Source organism: Papaver somniferum, chromosome 4, assembly GCF_003573695.1.
Source record: "Papaver somniferum cultivar HN1 chromosome 4, ASM357369v1, whole genome shotgun sequence".
NCBI lineage: Eukaryota > Viridiplantae > Streptophyta > Magnoliopsida > Ranunculales > Papaveraceae > Papaver > Papaver somniferum.
Window position 1 is genome coordinate 61,608,133 of NC_039361.1, and position 9,018 is coordinate 61,617,150.

Sequence of the window (9,018 nt, forward strand, 5' to 3'; positions counted from 1 at the left end):
TTCAGAAGATGAACCAGTGTGGGTGCCACGGGATCGCAAGATTAAGCCATATCGTCGTACCAGAGAGCTCAGAGAGATTGCAAAATGAGTCGAGGATAAAGCGGAAGAGGACTCTGACTCGGACGATACTAATATCCATCCAGACTTCATCGATGGACCTGATAGTGACTCCGACGAAGAAGAGGATTCTGAGAAGGACAATGATGATGAATCTGACAACTCGGATGAGTCTGACGAGTAGATTTACTCCTGATCTTACTTAAACATTTGAATGTTTTCTTAGCCTTCGTAGTAGACGTCTTCTTTATTTGAATAGCTTCACTTCAGTATTAAGATTTTTATTTTGAATAAGAAATCCTTTTAATAATGTTGGTTCTTCTTAATTGAATCAAACAAAATGAGCCAATGCTCATGCGCCAAAACCCATCATGATCCTTTTGGACTTGCCTTGGAGGTTTCCATCTACAAAATACTAGGATGCGTCGCATATGCTGAGAAAACATGCGACATACACAAGGCCGTGGATTTATGACTATATCCAGCTTTGGTCAGTCCCCAGTACGTTATTTTCCTCCGCGTCTCCAGTATTGATCTTTTTTGAAACTCAGGGTTTCGTAAAACTCGCAACTGAATTGACTATTCACAGAAGATAAGCATCTACCGTATTTCATATATATATCCAAGACTTAGGGTTTAGTATTTACGTAAATACTTCTTCCGGTCCTGAGTTAGTTTCATCGCGCAGAGAAAATTTTGATTATCATACCTTTCGTCACTATGTCCAGCAGTAGTATGTATTCTCGAAACGAACCTCAGTCGAAGCATGAAGTGGAAGCGTCCGTTTCAGTAAGTTGTATATTTTATTCATCTCCATTTGATCAGAGTTATTGATCATAGGAAAATAATTTGTTGCAGGATAATCAGAAGAATCCATCTTCTTCTCATAATTCGAGACCCAAGCGGACTGTTAGAGCCCCTGCCCGGTATAGGTCGGCTCATACTGAAGCCGAAACATCTGTGAGTAATTATATGATTTCTTGATTGAATCTCATTCGACGGTTTGTCTAATCTTCATCTGAAATTGAAAACTTCTTTATCGCAGATTGATGTGCACGTTGTTGTCGATGCTAGAAAGAGGAGGAATGGGAAGTTCGTGGTCGTGGTTGACGATAGCAGCAACCCTGTTGACGAAGACTCTACTGATTCCATGGATGCTGGGGTTAGAGCTCACGTTTACGAGTATCCAATAGCTGGACTCCCCTTTGAAGCTCCCATGACTAATACTTCCCCAAATAATGAGGTGGTCAGTGGATTCGTCATTTCCAAATGTCACACACCTATGCACACTAAAATTTGGAGACGGTACGGACATATTGCTACGACGGAAATATGGAGAGGCTTTCTCCCAACCATTCTGACTACGGTGGCCGAACTGTTACCGAGCATCGAAGCGATGAACGAGATGAATCTGCGGGATGTCAAGAATCATGAACATAATAGGTGGGATGACATGATCTCGAATTGAGAGACCATGCGGTTCAACGTGAGTTGGCTCCGCCGTCGACTCGAGATGGTCAAAATCGACAAGGCAGTGGATGCTGCTGATGCAATTTCTACCACAACTGATTTCTTGGAAGAGGAGAAGGAACTCGCCTTGGAATCTGCAAGAGTTGAGAAAGTTGTCCAGGACTTGAAGGTGAAGACCCAAAACTTTCAAAAGAAGCTTGACATGGTTGTCTATAAAAATTACTCTCTGTTGGATGGTTTACTCTGAGTGAGCATTTATGATTGTTGTTTTCGAATAGGTTTTGGCTTTTCTTTAGGCAGAATAATTGATCATAGTTAGAAAGAATTTTTGCTCAGTTATGAAATGTTTAATGAACAAAGGATCATTTTGCATACTCTTTGGAGGAATATAAATTAAATTTTGAAAAATGCTTGAAATGATGAAAAGGAAAGGGTTTTCTACGGATAAGGCATAATATGCTTTGAGCCATTTACCGTTGATGATATTTCCTTCCACTCCTCCATCAATAGCTAAGATCTTGTAATATCCACTGGACACTACCTTGATGATGACATATGGTACTTCCCATTTCGGAGAGAACTTAGGAGCAGACATATCTTGTTGAATGTGTTTTGTTGTCTTTAGCACCAAATCTCCTACTTGGAATGTTCGAGGCCTTACCATTTTGTTGTAAGATCCGGAGACCCTTTGTTTGTACGCTTTCACATATTTTTCTATTTTAGCCCTCCTTGACTCAAGCATGTCTAGTTCGGAGATCCTTGAGTTGGACACATCTGCTTCATCCCACTGCACTCCATTGGATGTGGCGATCCTTGCTGAAGGAATCTTGATTTCCACTGGGATAATGGCGTCATCTCCATAGACGAGAGAGTATGGTGAAGTTCCGATCGAACTCCTTGGTGCGGTCCGGTAGGCCCATAAATCCATAGGTAATTGTTCATGCCACGTTCGAGGATTATCATGAATTGTCCAGTTGAGAATTCAGATCAAAGTCTTGTTAGTAGTTTCTGCTTGTCCGTTTCCCTGGCGATAGTATGGTGTGGAGAATACTTGCTTGATGTCGTATTCCTCGAGCAATTATGTCACGTGTTTGTTGGAGAAAAGAGTTCCATTATCAGTGACAATGTGTTTATGAACACCGAACCTACATATTATGTGTTCCTTGACGAAGGCTGCGATCGTGACTACAGTGGTGCTTAGAAGAGGGATAGCTTCAACCCACTTGGTAAAATACTCAGTTGCAGTGATGATGTACTCATGCTACTTTGATGACGCTGGATGTATTTTCCCTATGATATCCAGTCCCCATCTATAGAAAGGCCATGGACTATTCATAGAATTCAACGGGAGACAAGGAGTGTGAATGAGATAACCATGGATTTGGCATTGATGACACCTCTGAATGTGCTCAGCTGCGTCTTCCATGGTTGGCCAATAATATTTCTCATGAATCTGGAGAAATAATTTCCTTTTGCCTTGATGTTCTCCATCGTGCATTTCTTTTAGAATCATTGCGATTTCATGCTCAGCTAAGCATCTCAGTAAATTCCCACCAAAGATTTTACGGTATAAGATTCCGTCAAGGAAAACGAATATTTTGGCTCTCTGGATGAGTTTGATTGTCTCCTTTTTCTCCAGCGGAAGTCCATTGTCCCGTATGTACTTTATGTAAGGCTCTCTCCAATCCTCGTTGTGATGGACTGTCAAAGCTTCTAAGTGATTAGGATGCGTCTGAAAATTAGGACAAGATCTTTGCAGATTTCTTGATTGGGCCTCCATGGAAGGCCAGTAGTATCCCATCCTTTGAAGCTTTCTGTAAAGTTTTGCTACTAATGTCTGTCCGCAGATTTCTTCATGTATGCGTTTGAATTGTTCGCCTTCTTCGTCGTTTCCAATGCATCGTGATAAAGACCCATCATGATTTCGGTAGTATAGAGCTCCATGAAGCAAGAAATAATTCTTTAATTCTTTGAGACTGACTTTCCCCTCCGAAAGAGAACTGCTCAGTTCGTGGATAATAGGGGCTCGCCAATCGTCTGCTTGAATATCTTCTACTTGAGCAAGCCAGGTAGAAGAAACGGATCGCCTTTGTACCATGATTTTTTCTCTGCTCATGCGAATTGCAACTTGGAAGCGAGAGTTGCTAGGCAGTTAGCATGCCTGTTGTTGGTTCGTCCAGTGTGGACGATTTTTGCATCAGCAAAATGATTTAATATCCGTTGGGCTTCAGCTCTGATTGGGGAGAGCGTGATTTCTCTAAGAGAGTATGTTCCGTTCATTTGGTTGACCAGTAGATTTGAATCTCCCCTTATCTCAAGGTGTGCTGCTCCTGCTTGCTTGGCCAAGGACAAACCTAATAAGAAAGCCTCATATTCTGTTGAATTGGTGCAGTGAAAATCCAGTTTGAATGAATGCGAGAATACTTCACCAGATGGAGACACTAGCACCACGCCCGCTCCTCCGGTGTCGTTGCTAGGAGTGGAGGACCCGTCAAAGTATAAGAGCCATGTCTCTTCTTTGATAACTAAGATCTCTGGAAACTCACCAGGTACATCTTCATGTAACGTTGTCGAATCTTCGCCTGGGAAAGCAGCAAGCAAGTCAGCAACTGCTTGGCCTTTGATTGCTCTAGGCGGTACACAAGCTATGTCGAACTCTGACATCTGAAGCAGCTATTTTGCTGGTCTCCCCATCAAGGCTGGCTTTGATAGTAAAAACTTGATAGGGTCAGCTTTGGAAACAAGCATGACTCTGTTGGATAGCAGATAATGTCTGAATTTCTGAATCGCATGCACTAATGCTAAACATGCTCTCTCAGCTTTTGGGTATCTGAGTTGAGCATCTCTTATTGTACGGCTGAAGTAGTGGATCGGTCGTTCGATCCCTTCTTCGTCTTCTTGAGCAATAAGTGCTCCAATAGCGACATCACTGGAAGCTGTATAAAGTATCAGTGGTCGTCCTTGCACCGGAGATTTCATGACAGCGGGTGATAATAGTATCGACTGTATTTTCTGGAATGTTTTCTTGTTGGACGGTTGTCCACGTAAAACTGGCTCCTTTCTTCAGCAGAGGGGTGAATGAAGCAATGAGTTGATCTAATCCAGGAATGAAGCATCGAATGTAATTTACCTTGCCCATAAAACTTTGGAGTTCTTTCACAGTGCGTGGAGGAGGCATGGTAGTAATAGCTTTCGTATTGTCTGGATCAACTTTAATTCCTTCTGCAGTGACTAGGAATCCTAAAAAAATTTCGGAGTAGACACCAAATGCACATTTCAGAGGATTCATCTTTAATCTATATTCTCTGTATCTTTCAAAGACTTGTCTCAGAATTTTTAGGTGGGATGCTCGAGTCTTCGACTTCACCACCAGGTCATCAACATAATCCTCCACCTGCTTGTGCATCATGTCTTGGAATATTGCAGTCATAGCTCGCTGATAAGTATCACCCGCATTCTTTAATCCAAAGGGCATCACGGTGTAGTGAAAATTCCCAATGGGAGTGTGAAATGCAGTTTTGTTGGTATCGTGTTCGTACATCTTGATCTGGTTGTATCCACTGTAACTATCCATGAATGAGAACATACCGTGACCACTGGTTGCATCAACGAGCATATCAATGTTGGGTAGAGGAAAATCATCCTTTGGGCAGCATTTATTCAGATTCCTGAAATCAACACAGCATCTGATTTGATCATTTTTCTTCTTAACAGGAACAACATTTTCCAGCCATGTTGGGTGTTGAATAGGTCTGATAAACCCTGCTGCCAGTAGTTCTGAATTTCGACCTTGATTTGATCATCAAATTCATGTTTGAACTGCCTAGGCGAGTGTTTGACAAACTTGGAGCTAGGAATGATGTGCAGATGATGAGTGACCAATTTTTCGTCAAGACCAGGCATCTCTTTGTATGTCAAAGCAAAGATATCCTGATATTCTTTCAACAGAATTATTAGTCCCTCTCGCTCTTCCGGTGATAATGCACAACTAATAAAGATTGGCCTTGGATCATCCTCTATCCCGATGTGGATCGTTTCGAAGTCATCAGTAGTGGAATCAGTACCATATTGCAATTGTCGTGGAGCGTCTTGAATCTCTTCATCAGGTGATTTTTCATTCTGACATGATTTTTCAGGGAGGGAAGACTTTTCACTGTTCTCCCCTAAATGATCCTCCCCTCTGCATCGTGACTGGCTATGAAATTAGATCCCAGAGTTGAGACTTGATCCTTACGGCGTTTAATCGGTGTAGCAGATGACTTGATCGACTTCGTGACTGAGGATGATGGTTTGTCAGCAGCTTTCTCAATGGATTCCCAATTCGGGACTGGAGTACTGTAGATCTTCCTGGGAGGTTCAGGGATGTCCTTCTGAGATTCAAGGAATTCAACATCATAGATCGGAGCATAAGGAGATGATGAAGCCGCAATATGAACAATTTTGTTATTGAGCAGAGCCTTCATGCATTGATGGTATGTTGAAGGAACCACTTTATTGTCATGAAGCCACGGTCTTCCAAGTATCATGTGGTAATCAGGTTCTTGCTCGATCACGTGAAATTTGGCCTTCGATTGAATAGGCCCTACCCTCAGGTCTATGTATGCATATCCATGTGTGTGGATCTGAATTCCTTCAAAGCCCGTCATCAAGATGGTATGACGAACAATTTTACTCTGTGGGAATTTGGATGCTTTGAGAGTCTTCATGGTAATAATATTTGTAGAAGCGCCCGTATAAACGAGAGCCTTCTTGAATTCAGAGTCTTTGATAAAACCTGTCACATACAAGGCTCGGTTATGGCCTTCATCTGCCATGCGGTCTTCTTCTCCAAAGGTGATATTGTTGATTGAGTGCTCAGACATCATGGACATTTCTTCGACTGCTGGAGACAACGAAGCTACTTCCCATCAGATGATATCTGGTTGAGTGCGGAAAACGTGTTTGTACGTTGTTCTCTGGAAAAAGTGTAAGAGCTCACACAAGTTTTCGACCAACTTTGCAACCTCCTGGTCCACCGGCTTCTCATAAGTAGTGAAACTGTTGGTTTGAGGGTCACCATGTGACGAGTCAGTCCCCAGTGCTGGGACTTCTGAAGCGGAGATACTGCCTAACTCGGATGTCAGTTTGATGAGAAAATCGAGTATGTGGTTCATGGTATTTTTCATCAGATCCATGTTCCTGGTGTGGATCTCCAATACTTGCGCCAACTCAGTCAGGGTCGGGATTTCTCCACCTTCTGTGCTGTTAGATGTAGCGTTAGAAGGAGGAGTGTTGCCATTTGAAGGATTCTGGATTGGGTTTGGAGTAGTTAAATTAGTCCTAAAACTAACCATCTTGTGAAAGTTTGAGATTGCAACCGAGAGATTAACCTCCCACTATGGTCGCCAATCTATAGATGGGGAAAAACGATTTGCTGGTTTTTACGGAATTGAGGAGATGACCGTGCAGAAGAGATTCCTTGAACCGAGCAAACGCTCAACCTCACATAAATGAACTGCAAGAAGGGAGTGGTTTAAGTTTGATAGATCAATCTGCAGGACTCCAGCCTAAACCAAGACAATGGCCGTTTCAGAGTCAATTCGGTCACAAGAGAGGATAGGTTGATCTGTACGCGGAAAGCTGAGAAATGTGTGATATCAATGGTGATCGAGATTGTAGGTGTGTTGTGTATTCTGCGTAAGAAAGTTCTGAATGATTCAATTTTACTCAGTTGAGAGTGATTGCTCAGACGATGAGTTCGTGCAGACGAAAGATTGTCTGTGTGAACTTGTCGAGAAATTCTTGTCTGTTTCAATAAGGATTCAGAGACTTATTTATATTGCTGAATTGAAAACACCATGATCCCATGAAGTGTGACAGTTGCTGGAGTCAAAGAGTGGGGAAATGGAAAATCGTGTTGAAACCAGTTGCTCATCGTGCGGAGACTTGGTTAACTTTCCACCCACTACTTTGCTAACTCCTCCAACTGATTGCACGACTTGCTCACATTCTCATCGTGTGTATGAACACACGTGTCGTAGACCGCCAGACCAAAATCCTAGTTGATATCCCCTCATGTGACACGATTGATATCTCGTAAATGTGGAGTCTGCAAGACAGACTTGTATTTTAGTTAGTCAGTTGTTGACTTTATGGGACGATGAGTCCTTTTATTGCTGAGTTGAACATAATTTGCAAATGTTCTGAGACTCATGAATTGAACATGTCTGCTGAGACAAAAAATATCATTTTCGAATAAATTTTGATAACCTGAGAAAACTGTGTTGCTGAATCGTTGAATATTGACAGCTGAACCAATATTCCTTAGTTTGAGCAAATATTACTAGTTTGAGCAAATATTACTAGTCTGAGCAAATATTGTTCATCTGAGCGAATGTTGCTCATTTGATGAATTATTGAATATTGAGGGACCGGATACATGGGATGATGAGTCGACCATGTAGCACCCAGATGCTCAAGTGAGCAAAAATACCAAAGTCTTCTGAAGACCAGTTGGTGAAAAGATGATTAAATGCTGGTTTAATCATTTATTAAAATAGTGCCCGTTTGAGCGTTAGGTACTAAAACCTAGTTATGGAGAGATGAGGGACCAACCAAGAGGGCATGAGACCGGCCCTTGGTGGTCATGGAACCAGCTGATGGTCGTTTGAGCAAATTCCAAGTTGTTTGGGAAGAGTTTGGACCCAATATGAGCAATTGAGCAAATTAGGTCAAAATTGTTAAAACACGTGGGACCGGCTCTTTGCAAGCCTCAGGGCCAGCCTTATTCGGTCAAGGAGACATGACCGTGTCACCTTAATGTCCGTGTCTCAGTCCTGAGAGTTTCGATATTTTCCGGTGCGCGTTTGGACAACATTTTGAGAAAATATGAAGGATCCAGGGTTTTGCTGAAACTAGGAAAAATTCATGAGATGATGAAAAATAATAATTAATAAAATATGAGATTGTAGGGTGTGGGACCGGCTACGGCTAGGGCATGGCCAGCTAGCAAGCTCGGTCCCGCAACACTTTTCCCAATTTTATGTATTTTCCCTGATGTGAGGGAAATACCATGAAACTGAAGAATTTCATGAAGTTAAGGAATTTCCATGAGATTATGTAAATAATAATGATAAAATAGGGAGTCATGAAGTGTGGGACCGGTTATGGCCAAGACATGGCCCGCCGGCCAATGGGCACGGTCCCATGTCACTTTCCCTAATTTTATATTATTTTCATGATTTTAGGGAAATATCATGAAATCAAGGAGTTTGCTGAAACTAGGGAGTTTCCCTGGAGTGAAGGAGTTTCCATGGGATGAGGGCAATGAGCCCGGTCCCGTGCGTTTTCTCCCTAATTTTACATAATTTTCATGAGTTTAGGGAAATATCATGAAATCAGGGAATTTTCATGGGATGAGGAAAATAATAAAATAATAAGGAACCATGAGGTGTGGGACCGGCCACGGCTAGGGAATGGCCGGCCGGCTAGTGAGCCCGGTCCCACGACATC